At 48.3% G+C, this 18,025-nt stretch overlaps 1 protein-coding gene across 3 annotated transcripts in view; it reads right to left on the bottom strand.

Annotated features, from left to right (window-relative positions):
* The window catches only part of LOC120896680 (ABC transporter G family member 23), a 45,335-nt gene that overhangs the window by 15,404 nt on the left and 11,906 nt on the right, over window positions 1-18,025 (bottom strand). The window contains exon 1 of one of the 3 annotated variants that reach the window (XM_040300995.1): window positions 8,258-8,390. The exons of 1 other annotated variant lie outside the window; for it this stretch is intronic. The gene's annotated coding sequence lies outside the window, so the exon portion shown is untranslated. Of the gene's footprint in view, window positions 1-8,257; window positions 8,391-18,025 lie in introns of those variants that run through there. One more of the 3 variants, XM_040300996.1, reaches the window with a different exon arrangement.

Raw genomic sequence — 18,025 nt, 5'->3', positions numbered from 1 at the left:
CACACACCGACCGATCGAGGGGGGGGGGGTGGTGCAGGAGAGGGGAGAGCATTGGCACTGTGCAAACTCGACGCCCAGCATGCACAGGGACACGGAATCGGCAACCGGCACTGGGATGATGACGCTGAAAAAAGACAGCGCCGGCGCGGAACAACGCGGGAACGAGCGCCGTAGATCGCAATCGCAAACCGGTAGTGGGCAGTGAGAAAGTGAGTAACTCATCCCCCGCCAACGCTCGGTTCTCGGAGCAGTTCCGCATCGTTCTGCCCCATTCCCGACGCGAGGCGCGTAATTTCCCACCCGCAAACAGGGGGAGGGCTAGGAGCTAGGAGATGGAAGACGATACGGCGTTCTGTGGTTTTTGTGGTTTGGTCGGTGCTTCCGATCGCGATGCGCCCGATGAGGCGGTAAAAAGTCTCATAAACCCCGCCGTGCAGCACACCACAACCCCTTGCGGCAAACGCTGTGGCGCGGAGACGTGCAGTAAACAAGCGAACGATCTTACACTCCTCGCTCGCGGGTTACGACACTGCACGCGATCGCGCACCTAACACCTCCCAACCCCCCCAAACAGTTGGAGCGGCTGAGCTTTCGAGTGGCGAGCCTGGATGGATGGAGCAGCAGCAGTTCAATTTGCTGCATTCCGCTAATGCTTCAGCGCACGGGCAGCAAACATCGATTTCAACATTTTGCATCCCACTGCACCGACCGACCCTCCAAGCGCCGACCCTCCAGCGTGCATAGCGACACACATGCACACACGTTCGCATGCGATTGTGGTTGGCGCGGATTCGTTTCGGACCAGAATTAAGCAACCCCCGGTCCGACTGGTTTTCCGACGCGAAAAACATTCAAGCAAAAGTGGTGCTGCGCATGAAGAGGACATGGCGTATGTGTGTGTGATTGTGTGCACACGCACACAACTCTATCAATTTGCACAGCAACACACACACACACACACACACACACACACACACACACACAGCCCAAACCAATCACACGAAGGACTTCTTGTATAACCACACTTGTGCTAATGGCAGCCGTACACGGTGGAGGTCTTTGGCTCGCTTGCAATGGATCGTTCTACCACACAGCCAGCCACACAGTTCATGGCTCTCGTTACGTCGCTGAGGTGGTGAGATGGTGTGTACACAGGGCACGGGGGACCGCGAGCAAAACAAATTAACCAACATCGACGCTGTTGCCAAACCGCCAAGAACCGAACGGCGTACCAAGAACGGTTCGACGGCCCCCAGCGCGACTCGCGGTCGCGGTTTCGGTTCTTCACTGGAAGGGATGGGGGGGGGGCGAGCAAATAGATACACACAAACACTCAAATTGAGAAGGGCTGATTGAGGGAGGGGTGGAGCATTATTGTGCGCACCGTTAGCTACAAAACCCTCCGTCAAACCGTCAACGCGTTCGGTCGGCTACTGTGGCAGTTGGATGAGATTGCAACATTTCGTGGTTGTTGGTGTGTTTGAATGTTGTTTGTTTTGTTTTTGTTTCATCTTTCATTTTTTGTTTTCGTTTTCTTGCTCGAATCTCATCAACTTCTCGGTGATGACCGTTTTTTTTCCAGGCCGCTCAAACAAATGGATACAATTGAGGCCACTGTACCGTGTTTGGGCAGTTCGCTTGGATCGCAAGAGCTAAAATTCGAATGCTCTGAGGCGCAAGAACACTTTTCAAACGAGAGGAAAAAACACTTACAGTTTTAAGTTCTTTCTTCAAGTTTGTCGGAAATTTTAAGAAACAGGCATGTAAAAGGCCTAAATGATCATCAAACCAAAAAAAAGGATCTTCCTGAATAAGTAATTTGATCCAGCAGCAGCAGCCCGACCGCGTGGCTTACCCGGTCAGCAACAGAAACGCACACAGGCTGTCAGACCTCAAACCCCCCAATCGCTCACAAACATTCACACATGTGCTATTCAAAATTATTCCCAAATGAAACAGAAGAAGAAGAAGAAAAACAACAAGCAAAAATTCAGCAAATCTTGTATTGGCGTGTGATCTAATATTCGCCATCCCGCCAAAGGATTTGCTTTATGCAAATGGGACACATTTTATGTTGCTCACAATTTCGCATATCGTTTTTGTACGTGTGTGTGTGTGTGTGTGTGCAAAAGCCAGCCAGAAACCTGTTCCGCACCATGATACCGGAGATCGGCCAATTTGGATGTGATTCCTCCCCGCGCCGTTTTTTTCTTCTGCGTCGCAACGCAGACGAGCCTTCGACTAGAGGGTCGATTGTGAGCTTTCGGTCGAACTTCGGTCGCACACGCACGCAGTAGGAAATAAAACAGGATCTTCTCGTCCCCAGCCCGGGTGAACGACAGGAGATTGTACTTTTCAGGGGGGATGTGGTAAAGCTGGCTAAATTTATGCAGCAATGCGATCTGGTGGGCGAAGCGGAAGTCAAACCGCGCGCAAGGTGTCGCGAGCAGGCCAGCAGAAAAGGTTTCATATCTTGCCAAAAAAGCGGGGAAAGAAAATGTTAATTAAAGAGGCAACTTTAAGGGTGAAATGATGGCAAGCTCTGTCCAGACAGATGAAAAGGAAGCTTTTAGCATTATTTATTCCACTTTGGAATGCGCAAGTGCGCAAATTCTTCTCCCAGATCCTTTCCAATCGCACACGGAAGCACGGACTGGCCTTGCCGCCTTGTTAGCGCTCCGACGGACTTTGCTTTGGGATTTTGCTAATGCAGGTATCAATCAGTAAGGTGCGGTGGGCGCATTTGCATGCCTAATGCAGGCAGGACGGCTAATGACCATAATGAGCGTAGTGCGTCTTTGTTTTCCCCCTGTACGATTTGCCTTAAAATATTTCTCCCATTTTTTTTTCGTCCCCGCTCATTACTTCGCCATAATGGGCGCGGCTAGCAGGAAGCGGATGCCTTTTGGGATTGAGAAGATTTGCCAGCCAATTTGCCCGGTTCTCACACTCAATTCTGCCAATCGAACGGGCTCAATTCCGGAACACGGTTCCGAATGCGGATAAGAATTTCACGTCCGACGCCCGTTCGATTAAAAAAACAACAAGCACTAAACAATGATGCCGTACGCGTGAAGCGCAGTGATTAGCCACGCAACCGGAAAACACAGACCACCGCCCCCGTGTGTTGTGATTACACTCGGTGTGCTCGGTGTGTTTTCGGTGCAATCGGTTAGAACAAATCGGCGCGCTGCTGCTGCTGCGTTCGATTGCAATCCCGCGCGCACGCAACATGCAAGCGCAACAGTGGGCGCAAGCACGCACGTGTGCGGGGGTTTGGGTTTTCCCATCATTTCCATGCGGTTTCACATTTCCATCGCCTCATTTCGAGGCCAAACGGTTACGGGCGTTGTGTGCTGTTTTCGGTGTATGTGTGTGTGAGTGTGTGCTCCATTGGGTAGAAACCGCTCGGACGGCGACGGGTTCACTTTGACGTTAAAGGTGTTTGACAGAGGGACAGTCATAGACGCGGTGGACACATGCCGGATGCCTGCTCATCGTGTCTCTGTCGCTCGAGTGTGAGGTGTAAAAAGAAGCAAGCAAAACACACCTTCAACAAAACCAAAAGCATAATAAAACACTGCGCGGCCGAGGGAGCTCGCGCGGGCGCGCACATGCACAAGGCGGTGGCAAGGTTTCTTTCGCGGTACCGAAGTTGTGCAATGGTCAGCAGTTCCCGACCGAGAGGAGAGTGCAAAAACAGCACAAATGTGTTTGCCACTGTCACCAGCAACAGCTGGGACTGGCATCGGTGTGTGTGTGGCTCCATATGCTTGCAAGCAGGAGAAGTCGCAGAAGCCCAAAACCCGGCTGAGCCTAAACTTGGGCCTCTTTGGACGCGTGTTCTGGAGCGGTCGCACCATCAGTTCCAGATGGTGTCCTACATTCCCCAGCTGGGTGGGATTATGCAAAATGTTTGGACGGTAGCAACAGGCAACAGGTCGCCGAAAAGCTCGCCCAACCTTCGGTGGCCATATGGGCGGCTGCTTAGCAAAGATCAACTTGCACAGGGAGGGATAGAGAGAGAGCAAGATCCAGTGGAAAACCCCAGCCATCGTCACAGTCTTGCGCAGTGTTGGCCGTGCATGTTGCCGCACACCACCGAAGTGTGTGTGTGAGTGTGTGGTTGCAATTATTATTATTATGCACGATATGTTGTCTCGCGCAGTCCGCAATTGGAACGCAATACTCTTCGGTAGCCGCACCAGCACTGTACACACACACACACACGTATGCACGCACGGCCCCTTTTGGGTGGGGAGTGTGTGGTGTGAAAAGTCGTGAACGAAAAAGAGGGCCAGCGAGGGAGGGTGGGAGGAATGGCAAACAGCGATTATCCAATTCGATTTGAAATCGTACTTATCTAATTCTGCCATTTTTGCGCACACGGATCGTTTCGGTTGCGGTTTCGCTCACGCACATCAGGCGCCTATTTGTATAAGTGTGTGAGTGCCTGTGTGTCTACACGGCTGCAGCACCCTCATTCTGCGAGGCGACTGCTTGCCAAAGAGCTTAAGAAATGTCCCTCCACATGTGTTAGTGTCTGCAACAAAAACAACAACAACAACAATAACAACCAGCCAGTATGCATTGTGCACGTCAATCTGTGTGTACTGCGCGGCACCGAACCCTCCGCCGCCGCCGCCGCTTGCCGCTGGCGCAACTGGTTTGGCCACCCTCTCCATTTCACCCCCTCTCTCTCTCTCTCTTTCTTTGCCTGCTACTGCGTGCGAATCATTGACGGGGTTGCGGCGCTCGAAAACCACCACCAGCTTGTGTGTGTGTGTGATTGTGTGTGTGTGGTTGAGCGCACACAAGAAAAACCCCCATCCGTGAAGGCCTTTGGCTGGCCGCAGCAGCCTTCTTCTTCCCTACCCCGTGCGCAGTAGTGAAACTTTCGATTTCTGGCACGGCATACACACGGGCGCACGGGCGAGGGGGAAGGGCGAGTTCGCTTACGGTTAGCTTCTTTTTCTTCGCTAGCCAGCCACCAGCAAAGAACTTGAACGAGTCCGCGCGGCCCAAAGCTCACCGCGCACGGTATGGTGAGTTTTCAGGTGGCTGAAAGTGAATTACCTTCAACGTGGTGAGTGAGGAGAACCTCCCCATGCACCAAAAGCCTCCCCTCCCCTCCCTAAGAGGCCTCCTGCACTTGTCGCTGAGGCCCAAAACCGAACCGATACAGAACTGCATCGGCTACATAACGGTAAAACTGCAATTGCACACCATCGCCGGGAGGGGGGAGGGTTGGTTTGGAATTTGGAGAAGAGCCTTCGCATCGGACAAAGAAAACTATGCGAGAGAGGTTGCCTGTGCGAGCGTGTGTGTGTGTGTGTATGTGATGGCGAATCCTTGCAAAAACGGTACACTTGGGGGGGGAGTTTGAAAGTGTTTCAAAACATAAACACACTTAGAAGCACACAGACACACGCACGCACTCGGTTACGAACACGTTGCTCAGGGACGCAAGTGGGTTTGCTGCGCTGCGCTGTGTACCAAAAAGCAAAAGCAAAGCCAAAAAAAGCGTTCCAGCCCGCCGCTATTAGAAGGCTCGGTGGTGTCCGCTGGTTGGCATTGACTGGGCTGGTGCATGCCTTCTTCGACAACCCCAAAGGCCTTCCCCCCAATCGAAGCGATGCGTCCAAGCGAAGATGCGACATTAAAAACGAGAACGAGTTTTCTCATCGCGCATTCAAGTCTTTTGTTTTGACGCTTTTTGGTGGATGATCGCAGCCATGTCTTAACGATTGGGGAATTTCTTCTGAGTGCGAGAAACAGAGAGATAGAGATAGAGAGAGTGAAATCGAGGATCGCTTCAAGGATCTTCACCGGACACTACACCTCCCAAGCACGGACGCAAGGACGCACCGGACGCGCAAGGTTCAAGGCAATCCAAGGTGTTGGAAAAGTTTCATTCAAAATGCATCTTCATTCGTGGTTTTGAGGGTTGTGAAATTCAACCACACTTTCAGCGTGTTCGGGGCGAACCAAAGCGAAAGCCAACGAGCTTTGATCGCATTCCAGCAAAGGTCTGAGTGCCGCCCAGAGCGCCTGTTTTTGCTTGACCTTATGTAACCAGATTCCTTTGAGGCTGGCCCTCCCAAGCACAAGCAGACCAATCAATGGGGCCACTCCGGCTGGAGGTAGAACTTCTTGCGGTGCATTATAATTTGAAGCCTGCACCGAGCGGGTGGCGGGTGCACCGAGGTCACAAACGCCCCAACAGCGTAACGAATTCTCAGCTGCGCAATCGATACGGCAGCTAATTGCCGGGGATCGAACCCGGCCTAAACGTGTCGAGGAAGGGAGAGCAGCACGGCAGCCGGACGGTGGTTGCTGGCGTTGTTTTAAACCGGTCGCATTATCTTCGCACGATGCATAATGTTGCAACAGCATCCTCCAGCGCACGGCGGCGGCGCACCAGCCGCGGAATGGCAATTGCGCAAAAAAAAGGGGGAGTCGCTGTTTTCATTGCCTCGCCCGGCGTGTGCTTATGGGTCGTTCTGGGGGGAGGTTTTTCTTCGTTTAGGAGACTCGCGATAGGTTGGGAACTGTGGGGTCTGTTTTTATCGATCAAAACTAAAAGGGGCTAGAATCGTGCCCGGTTCCCATTCGGTCCCAATCGGTCCCAATAATGATCTGTGAAACCGGGCCACATGTCGGTTAGAAGAAAAGCGAAAGGCCTGACGACAGGAGCAAGCCTGAGACTGCTTCACATATGTCGGAGGGCCAATCGGGGCAAGAAATCGAGACAAATGAGAGTGAGAGTTGGCTTCTTTTTGTTTAGTCTCTCCCTCTCGTGGCTATTCCAAGCTAATGTCCCGTAAAACATCGATTTAGGAGGGTGAGGCGGTGGCCTTTTTTCTTCAGCTCAGCAAAGCTTCAGCTTGCTGGATAGATATTGATCGCTCGGTTGACCAATGGCTGGTTTTTCTTTACAGTCAATTTCATAATGCAGCAAACGCTTGGAGCAATGCTAGTTAGGGTCGCGAGCAATAGCGATCAATCTTTGTTTGTTTCACAATCACTAGGTAGCACGCACCCATCGTACGCACTAAATTACAAAGATCTTTGTAACACACACACACACACACCCAAGCCCGTGTAATGTGACGTAAGGTGAGATTTTTGGGAGTAGAAATTTAATAATACAATGTACGGATAAAGCCCTTCATGTGCAGCTTGTGCAGCAATTGCTATTTGCAGCATCGTGCCCGCTCCACACAGATTCAGCCATCGCCTTTTGCGTCTCTTCCTTCTGCTTCTTGCTCTTCTTCCTCTTCTGCCCTTCCTTTCATTATCTGTTTTCCAATTTTCTTTCCCTTCCCCCAATATCTAGCGCGCGCTCGCCCTGTCGTAACCAAAAATGAAAATTCATTCACACACAACTTTTCCTTTTCATTGAATGCAGCGTACCACCACCCAACTCAGCTCATTTTCACTCTCCAGACAGGTTTCCACTACGGCGTGTGTATGTGGCTCCCTTTTACGTTTGCTCCACCATATTGCATCCCCTACGCTCCGCCGCGCGTTTGCACCATTGCGTAATGACAATTTTCCTTCCTATCCGACAATCTTCTTCTCAACCTCGCATCATCCTTTTGCGAAAAGTGGGGGGCAGGGGGGGGGGGGAGTGGTTATTCTTTTCATTTCCCGTTCCGAATCGCGCTTTTCCGATTTCGCACACCTCGCGTATTAGCGTGTGTGCGGGTATGTGTTTGTTTTCCGTTTTTCAGTGCCGTTCGGTGTACACTTTGGTTACTTTTCGGTTTCTCGGAGTTGTAAACCACCCCACACACACACACACACACGCACGCACAGATATTTGCACTCATTTGCACAGTATGTGTTTACTGTGTGCATGCGTGTGTGTGTTTTTAATTTAATTTCGCCATAAATAAAAGTTAACACATCCTAGGTCGGGCGGGGTGCTACAAGGGCCAACTAACGGGTAACACTAGTAGGTGAGTTTTCAAAACACACACACACACACAAACAGACACACTTTTCACTGTAGCTCGTTTGCAGTGAATATTAACTCTTGTCTCGGGACCCAACTTTTCACCCCAAAATTTGTTTGTGATGGTCTTCAGATTCGTCAGTAAATCCCTACACAAATCACCATCACTGCCACGAAACTGCCCGAACCATCAGAAACGGTGTGCACTTCACGACTGAACGAAACAGAGGCAAATAATAAATACAAAAAAAAAGCACAATCACTGGCACGGATTGCCAACACCATCCTCTCCCTAACCTGTTTCACTTTTGCACTCCACCACTTCTGCCTTAGCACCTTGGGTGCCAAAAGGGACCGCCGCAACACACTCACAGAAACCGCGCACAGAAACACAACCACGAGCACGAACGGCCAACAGTAAACTGACGACACACGCTGAGGCCAGCCCGTGCCGAGACCGCACCGTCCGCGCACGACGGATAATTGTACGCCCGCTCGCTCTCTCCCTCTCTCTCTCTATGTGCTTTTTGCTCTACCGAATGGCCAGTCGAACCAGTCCGGCCAGGGTGGGGAGTCGAAGAAGACGAGACAAAGTTGCGGATCTTTCTCTCCCTCTCTCTCTTTAGGTGTGTAAAAAGGTTTGAAGATCGGTCGACGATCACGGTGCGTGCGTGTAGACCGATCACGGCGTGCTTTTGCGCCTTCGGGGCAGTGCAGAAGACGTGTTTTTTTTTGCTTTGCTTTGCTGTTGATGCCACCACCGCGAGGATGGCGCAAGCAGCTGTCGCATTTGCGTTTTCGGCTCCACTTCGGGCCACTATGTGTGCTTGTGTGTGTGTGTGTGTGTGATGGGTCCAACTGACAGCATCTATGGGTGGTAGGAGGAGGGCTGTCAGTATGCTGTCTAGTGGCGTACGGGGGAAGGGAAAGGTATGCTGTGCTGTGCGCGAACAAAGAATCATTGAGCTAGTGCGCGCACTTGGCGACGCAGTTAGAGAGTTGTCCAGTGGAATGGTTCCTTTGAAATGATTCCTTTTAATGCAGTTAGGATACAATTAATCATCATTTTTTTGAAGTGTGACTCTCAATATAAGAGCGCAGTTTTGCATCACCTCGTTTAATTACCATTCCGGTCAATTAGAGCCACGCACACCCAATAGGTTACGATTCACGTGTCTCTCTGGGCTGCGGTTTTGCCCAAGCAAAGCGTGTCGTGTTCGCTTTCCATTTTTTTTTTTCGCTAATCAATCAAATACAAGCTTCCCGAGAGCAAGCGCACTGTTACCAGGCTTCTTTACCGCCCGGCAAGCCAGGGACGCTCGCGGATGGTCAGAACGCACCCGGCCGAGTGTGCGGCCCGTCTGGGTTTAGATTGAAGGTTTTCTAGTCCGGGTCCGGTGCAACCGGTTCCGATGCGAGCGCGAGATTCATTCACCACAGTGCAGCAAACCCAGAACCATCTGGCTGGATGGGGGGGGGGGGGGGTGTAGGGGCGAATAAATATAACCCGCTCACCGTGTACACCGGAAGTAGTGGCGCGCTTGATAACAGTGCTCAGACACTGTGCTGTGCACTATTATCCGGTAATGATCTAATCGGCGGCTAAATCGATGCACCGATGCACTTGAGCAAAAGGAGGGACACGAGGCGGACATTCTACGGCGTAAGTGGCTAGAACCTTACGTTTTGCATCGCGCACAAGCCACAGCCAAGGACCACTACACAGAGGGGGGGACGCACTCGAAAGAAGAGCAAAAACGTGCCCGTCCGCAACGCACCGCAGCCACAGGGACATGAGCTTCCGGCTGGGTAAATTTATTTCACCAACAGTGGCGCCCACGTGCCCGCGCAAACCTTGGCGCCTTTGCTTTAACTGTTGACCCAATCGGCCCAACTCTCCCCGGTTGCTGTGTGAGGTGCTAGAAATTCCACGCCTCAAGTAGCAGAGCGACAAGTGAGTCAAGAGGAGCCGCTCAGGACACACTGCCAAGTCGGCGTAGGACGTGGGAAATCCACGCGTAGCATCAGATTTATCCTTCGAATCGTTACGAGAGCACACTAATTCTCCGGTGCTTGATTTTGTAAGCCCAATAACAGCAGGTACACTGACGACAGCAGTTTACGTTTGCAATTGACGGAACTGACCCTTGCGACTTCAAATGTGTGTGTCTGTTTGTGTGTGCTAGTGGCATCCCATGGCTTCCGTCACGAGAACGCTTGACACAGAGAGGCAGAGATCGAGATGTTCCTCCGCCAAGGTGCGCAGCAGGGCAATGTTCAAGCATTCCTAGCCCATCGCAAGGTGTTAAGTGCAGCACAAACAGGCACAATTGGCCAAGTACGATTGACGTAGTGCACGATGAATGATGATTTTCCTGTGAAGCTTTACACACCGAATGGCTTCAGTGGCGACACGGGGGCAAGATCTGGGAATAACCCCGCACTCCGCAGGTTCCGGTCGGGTGAGCGCTGAATACATGGACACGCGACACCAGCGCCAAGTGGACACCCGCGGCTCGGGATGCTTGGGGAATCTTTGCAATGTAATGCCGTGTAATGGAATGGCCCATTTGCGAAACACGACAATGTTGGCAAGGAGAGAGATGGTAAGTGGCTGGCAATATACTTGTATACGGTGCCGGGAAGCGTCGTTAGTCATTGCAGTTAACGAGATCTAAATAAGGCTCAATTTACAGCTGGATGTAGTTGATCTGTAGTGACGTGCAGGAAAAGGGTGGATTCCAGTGCGGGATGTAAGTGCGGATTGTGGATCTATGGTGCGATACTTAAATGGATATGTCATGCTAGTTTAATATTGACTGTATGGAAGCCATTTAATAGTTTTATGTTATTATAGCTGTATATCTGCTCTGTAGATTAACGATCTGCAATAGCATTTCCTTAAGAATATTTTGAGGAAATATGTATATATCTTCAAATCATCTCAAATATCGAATCGAATCCAAACTCGGGAACTTCCTCTTCCTTTCTAGTTATTCTGGGAATAGTTATTGATCGTTTTGAACAATTATCCCTAGCAATAACATGATGAAGGGTTTGAAATGTCTCAAAATATGAAAACATCAATTTATTGAAACAAAGTCTTAAATCTTGGAATATTCTCTGCATAAAGTTCATCTAATATTTATTTGTGATGCTTCCTCTGTGCATCTTCACAATGCCTTGAACTGTTGTTGGTATGATGGCAGCAAAAGACGTTTAATTTTAAAATGAAATTCTAGATTAAATCCGTTAAATCCTGGATTTTATATTAAAAACATAACATAGCTAAGTACAACAATAAATAATTTGTTCTTGCTACGGGGGTTCTAGTCCATGGAATATGATCTTGATAACCGGCATGTCTCTAGATACTATTAGGTGAAGAAATAGACCGTTGCATGGATAGCGGACAAACAGCCAATCTGGTAGATGAGAACCGTAGATTACCAAAAAAGTGTGTTTGATTCCCCAGACCTTCTTGAACTGGTTGAAATATACGCCTCTTGCAGAAATCTAAGGGCTCGTGGATTTCTGCATATTCCACCGCGACAGACTGTCTTTGGATCGAATGAACCTCTTCTCCGATGCATACAGACCTTTAATAATTTTGCAGATTGCTTTGAATTTTCTTAGAGTGGACTTTCTGTTTCCTTTCATATCCTTGATTATCCTTCCTTCCCATTTTCCAAGACCCATTAAGTTTCAAGAATTAGTTTTTAGCTTTTCCTATATGGTTCAACTTGTCTTGCCTCAAACTTTTTTGGAATTCTTTGCAACTATGAGATCTATACTAAAACTAGGATAGCATAAGATTTAGTTAAAGCTATTAGGCAGACAACTTACTTACGAACTTACTTAAAGTCTTACCTCTTAGGTACTTTATCAATTAAATTTCCTCCGATCATACTCTACTACTCTCTGTCGTCAACCATTTTGTGACTTCAGTAAATCTTTTTGCTAGACCTACTGAAGCCCTTGAAGCATTTCTCTGGCTATACCGATTTTTCTAATTTCTATTTCGACTCACGAAATACATTCACGAGCAACAGCAGCAGTGGCAGTATTTTACGCACGCAAAACGGCTGTGTGCGTTTCAATTGCTCAACACCGAGTCGGACCGACGAAGGTCACTGTCAGTGCGAAGCTTCTTGCCACCCAAAAACTCGGCACCAAAAACCAAAACGCGCCCAACTGTGTACAGCGAGTTTCGGGAATTATTAGCGCTGCTCATCATCATCATTATGGCGGTGATGTTGCGTTCCAATCAAATTTCAAACCCCCTCGTTACGGACACACACACACACGCGCGCGCGCCCAAAACCAAAACGGAACCATGGTCGATGGCTGTCGAAATTGGCGCTATGATGCTACACATTTCACCAAGACACCGAAGCATGGTGGTGGCGTGCCACAGATTGGCCCTGTCCCGGCTATGGCCGATACGTGCCCGGCATAAGAAGTTGTCGTCTTCATACCCGCGGTAGACAATGGAACCCACCAAACCGCCCGGGCTCGGGCCCAGCCGGTAACATTGAGCCATTTCCATACGTTCCTTACGTTCCAGCATGGGTGGAATTTGGTGGTGCGTTATGCGAATCGCGTCCTACGCCTTCACGATCCGTCGGCCAGATGCGTTTATTCGAAAGTCGGTTTCGGCTCAGGGTCACCCGTCAAAAGGGGGGAAGAGAGAGGGAGAGGGCACGGCTGCTTTGTTTACCTCTTTGTTACTACATTCGTCTTCAAAACAGTGCCTTGTACGGTAGAAATCTTTCTCCCGCATCACGGACCGACAGTGCAGTGCCATACACACAAACACACACCGCTTGATCATGAACTTGATCCCTCCGGAACGTTAAAGGGTCAGCGACGGATCTTGCACCACATTGTTACGAGTGCAATTCAAAACTGTGGCTAAGCAAATGGCACACGTTTAACGCACGCGACGGGTGGTGGTAGGTGTAGGTGATTGCAGCCGCTCGACAATAGCTCGTCCTTGACGTTTGCCTCCCAGGCCGTCAGCGTCTTCGACTGATCGTCTGATCGGTCGTATGGCCACGGTTTTTACGAGCAGCGGCGGGCCCTATTAGCAAAAGGACAAAACGGCAATCTACGACGAGGCACAGCGCCGTGTACAACGCGCGATTAACGACAGCGACGACGTTGTTGGCTGTCAACAGGCCGTTTGCGCTGTTGTAGCTCTTTCTAGCGCGGCAAAGGATTCGTCGGATTAGTCGTCGCCGGAGTGGCGAAAGCTGGCACTGCGTGACATTCCGACCCGGGTCGTTAAAACTAAGACTAGCAAGGACATTCGCTGCTAAAGTGCGCTTAGTGTGCACACATTTGCGTACCGTTTTGGAGGTTATCCCGCCCGCGGTGGAGCATTTGTATGATGGAAAGCAACATTTTATTAGGTGGTTTGATGTGCAACCTTTGCTTTGCACCTGCGAGGCATCTTGCTTGTGACTAACATGCGCTATCGGTTCGTGCTAACTCCTTAACTGCTACTTCAACAGCTGCTCTCGGTAAAATCTTTCCATCAGTTTTTTGTTTGCTGGTTGGACACTACTGGTTGTTTAAGCTGTGTTTTTTCCTACCATCCGATGAACGATGTATCATGGTTTGTACTTTGCACCGTCGATCTTACTGCTGCTGTGGCACCCCCTTGCACACAAACACACGCACGCCGCGCAACGCCACGATGACGAAAATTGTTGCAATGGCAAGGCAATGGGAATGGGAGGGGAAAGAGAGCGGGAAACCGGGCTTTCCAAGCATCACCACCACTGCGCTAGAATTGAACCGCAAAGGGAGAGGGGGATGACATGTACGTCATTGGATCGCCAAGGCATGATTTGCATTAATTGAAGCCTTCCGCTGAGCTGGAGGGCACGCTTAGATCGCGCGAGCTTTGCCGTAAGAGAAAGGATGTCGTTTTTTCTTGCTACTGTTGCTGCTGCTAACGCTCGGTACAAATTACTACGGCAACAACTACTACAGCAACAGCAACAACAAAAAGAGACACCAAACATTAGCTTAATTCTTTTTTTTTTACCGCCACTCGATCTGTGTTACAGTGCGAGCCGATTTTTCCATCGCTCCCGTGGCTGGCTGTGCTGCACCGTTTTTTCCATTGAACAGCTCGCAGACGGCGATGGCCTTTGAATAATCAATTTTCCATTGAGCAGGAAAATTACGCGGCTGTGTTGCAATCCGGTGAAGGATTTTCTTCGGCGGGTCGCACGTTGTGCCGTTTCTGGCAGCACGATCGGTTTAACAGTGACCACCGTTTGATCGACAAGTGCAGGCTTGCCGTTCGCTTGATCTCAGTGTCTCGTGGCCCAGCAGGTTCCATGGTGCGGAGGTGCACGGGAGCGAAGATGAAAGGAATACCAAATTACCTCGATGACAGAGTGTGACGAATTGTTGGAAATTGTGATGAGATCGTGACGTGCCGGTGCGCTACTGGGTTTCGATCAGGAGTGGGATGGATTGTACAATGAAGCGTTGAGCATTCCAATAAAATTACTCTGGCGCCAGGAGCGGAATTAAGTGGGAAAGGAATAATCTTGTTGTGAGCAAAGTAACATCGATTATGTCAAACTTTGCATGGAATTAAAGATTGTATATTCATCGTTTAATGGAGATTACATTTGCCTCCTCCAGTGTTGGGCTAGTTAAACAGGTCTTCAATGTTTTACCAGTCTTAATAGGATTCTTACAGGAAATATCTTATTTGCTCTACATCCTTCGCTGTGCACGTTGCATGGTATTTGACTGTAATGTGTGTGTATGGTTTATCTGCGTATGTAAATGTTCGATACAACGTGTTAACAACTTTTTAAACGATCGGTATTCAGTAAATTGAAATTCTTTGAAACTTTCGATCAAAATTTAGTTTTTATGAATTGTTATCTTAATTATAATAGAATAAGGAAATAAAAATGAGTATCAGTTTTGAGTTATTTTTCAAAATCGCGAGACTGTGAAGGGGTAATTACCCAGGAATAACCTTTTTGTGGACACATAATTCATTGAATGCATCAGAAAACCTCCAGATTTATCACCATTTATCATATTTATGGAAATAATCTGTTTGAACTAGTATCAAACCACTTTTTTTCATTTATTAAGGATACACCCAAGAAGCCAAAACCTAAAAGGGGGGAAATAACTTTGAAATAGGAGCAGTAATACTTAATAATATCTAGTCCATGGTAAAATATACAACACTGAAGCACTGCTTCAAAATAATTTATGAACTAGCAAGCAACGTAACAATTACTAACAATTTGCATACATTGAAAGGGTCTAGTGGTGCAAAGCGTCATTTCAAATCGACTAGTGGTTCCCAAATCGTGTTAATAGTTTGAGAAAATGTCCAAGAATTAATTGCGACGTTGTACTACGAACTTCAACTGAAGGATATTGAAACGAACTGGACAGAAAGCCTCTAAAATAAACTTTGCCAAACAATTAGAACTTACGATTTAGAATTAGAAGCAACAAAAGATGGTTAATGAAATTCAGAAACTCACTGATTTAAAACTGAAAATACATTGTATGAAGGAAAAAAATAACAAAATGTTTCAAAAAATACCTGTGTAATCAAAATAAACTCTTTTCTATTACCGCACAACAAAACAACAACATATCTACAGCAATGCACTTTTGCACAACATCGTACAACAGTTTAGCGATCAGTCTGTCAGCCTCAGTCAGTCTCCTGCGACAGTGGATGAAGTAACACGCTTGCACGCACGCGGGGGAAAGGTTATTGAAAATTCGGTTTTAATTACCCCCTGACTTTCTCACCCGGCGAGTTGTGTTTTCAGCAACGGAATGAGGAACACCAGGCTCCACCAATCGGTACCAGTACCAGGGAAGGGATCACTGTACCACCAGCAGTGTAACACAACAATAAACGGTCGTCGATGAGTATGGTCCCACAACAAAAATGAATGAATGCACGCCAGAGATGAAGGTGTCGGGGTTGGGAATGGGTGAGCCCTGGGCTGGGGCGGGGTGTGGCGGGTTACGTAATGTCAAGGCCTTCGCCTGTGAGTAGCATTCGCTCGGGATGACTTTTTTTTTTCGTTACAGCCATTTCTTTGAACGATCGACTTGTGCCGATCGAGCCTGGCGGTGCGTGGCCGATTTATAAAAGCTCGATATAGTTAACCCAAAGTCAACACACAGAGAAACAGAGAGAGAGAGAGAGACCAAAGAAAGGGTCGCAATCGACGTTTGTGAGGTGATTCCCGTACAAGACTCAGAAAAAAGCGATTATTTACCCTACCGTCGATCGCGTTTGCCTATTGTTGAGCAGGCCGCTGCCGGCAGGCCAGGGTTGGTAGGTTCACCGCAACTGATGACGTGGCAGCACTGTGGCGATGATGAGGTTGATTGGATCCCGCATGACAAATGGCCTTCGATGGCTTTGTTCGGTTGGGTCCGGGCCAGGACACTTAAGCTTGACCTTCTTGTTTGATTACTCGGATCGCCGCCGCCCAATGCCTTCATCGCCATCACTCTGTGCCCTTTCTGTGCACCCCCTTTTTTACGCAAATGAATGACGACTGCAACCGTCCACGACAGTCGCAGATATCTGGTTCTCATTATCTGCTGGCGCGTATTTACGACCCGGCCCGGCTGGTTTATTCCGTTTTAGATGATGTGACAAATTGAATCCCTATGACAGCTTGATCGACAATGGCCACGGTGAGTGAGTAAAGGACAAGGCAGTTCGTTGCAACCACAGGGTAGGCATTGGAGCAAAACTGAGTAAAATGCTTTGTTTCAGACATTTTTATACATCGGTTTACATATCCATTAACATAGTTCTGTCTATTTAAAATTTGTAAACAATGCGGTATTATGAATCAATGATGCTGACAAACCATTTCAGTGCTGCATTCATAAGAAATTATTGCCTGTTAGTCTTTGTTTGTTTCATTGTTATCCTTACACTTGATTGGATCCCTTCAGGAATAATTAATAAACAAAGCGTGTGCAGATGTGAACGCTTAATAGCAATAAAGAAACGATGGAATGTTGGGATCATTATAATGCAGAGTGTCGCAATGCTTCATAGAAGATTAATCATTTATTTAATACTTTAATTCTACTGTTCGAGTTAAAAACAAACTACCAAGAGGCTAGATAGTTCAAAAATGTATTCTTCAGTAGACGTAACTCAATTGAAGTCTAGTTTGAGTTAAGAATATTCAATAGTTTTTACTAGAGTTTCGGGTACAGGTTGGTGTTTATATGCTAACAACAGGGTGTTTAATAAGAAATGCTAAAACCATGAAACCATATTCCAAATGATCCATATAGGACCTGTTGGAGTTGAGGTTTACATTCATAAATTTCGTCCAGTGGACATTTTTCATTACCTTTAATCCTTCCCCCTATCGTCAATAACTGTCAACAACTCACGCCGACCACTGTTGCAACGATCACTCTTCCAAAGCGATAGAAGCAGTCAGTGAAGGTGCAGAGTGGCAGATATCACTAAAAGGAAAATGGATGAAAATCGACCCAGTTTCGCGGGGGGGTGCCGACCCATTCCGCGCCAGTTTGCACGGTCTAGCGTTTGAGGTTTCGAATTCGGCGTAAACCTCTCATCCTCAAACATCGGCCGAACCGTGCGGGCGTTTGGTAACGTTTCGGTAACGTCTTAATGGTCAGCGCAGCGTTGTTTGGGTTGGGTGTGGGTGGAAACGACATCAACACAAACACATCAGGCCCATTCCAGCACTAGCGGCGCTTGAATTGAAAACGCCAAAAATGACCCAACCTCGTCTCGCGCACTACAAAGCGAACTCAAACGATCTTACGAAACCTCGATCAAGCCGAATCGAGTTGTGGAGGTTTATAGGAGTGTGAGAGAGTTTTACTGTAAATCAGAGACATTTCTAATTCCTTCAGTAACTCTACCAAATTAAATCAACTTTTCCGTGACATCCTGTGCGGATCTTTAGTAAAAGGAGGCAAATCTTTGTTCATGTCGATCGCAAAAATTGACCTTCATGGCAACACACACACATAGGCGAGGGCCCA

Source organism: Anopheles arabiensis, chromosome 2, assembly GCF_016920715.1.
Source record: "Anopheles arabiensis isolate DONGOLA chromosome 2, AaraD3, whole genome shotgun sequence".
Taxonomy (NCBI): Eukaryota; Metazoa; Arthropoda; class Insecta; order Diptera; family Culicidae; genus Anopheles; species Anopheles arabiensis.
The sequence above is the reverse complement of the archived record's forward strand: the minus strand, read 5'-3'. Positions and strand labels throughout refer to the sequence as shown.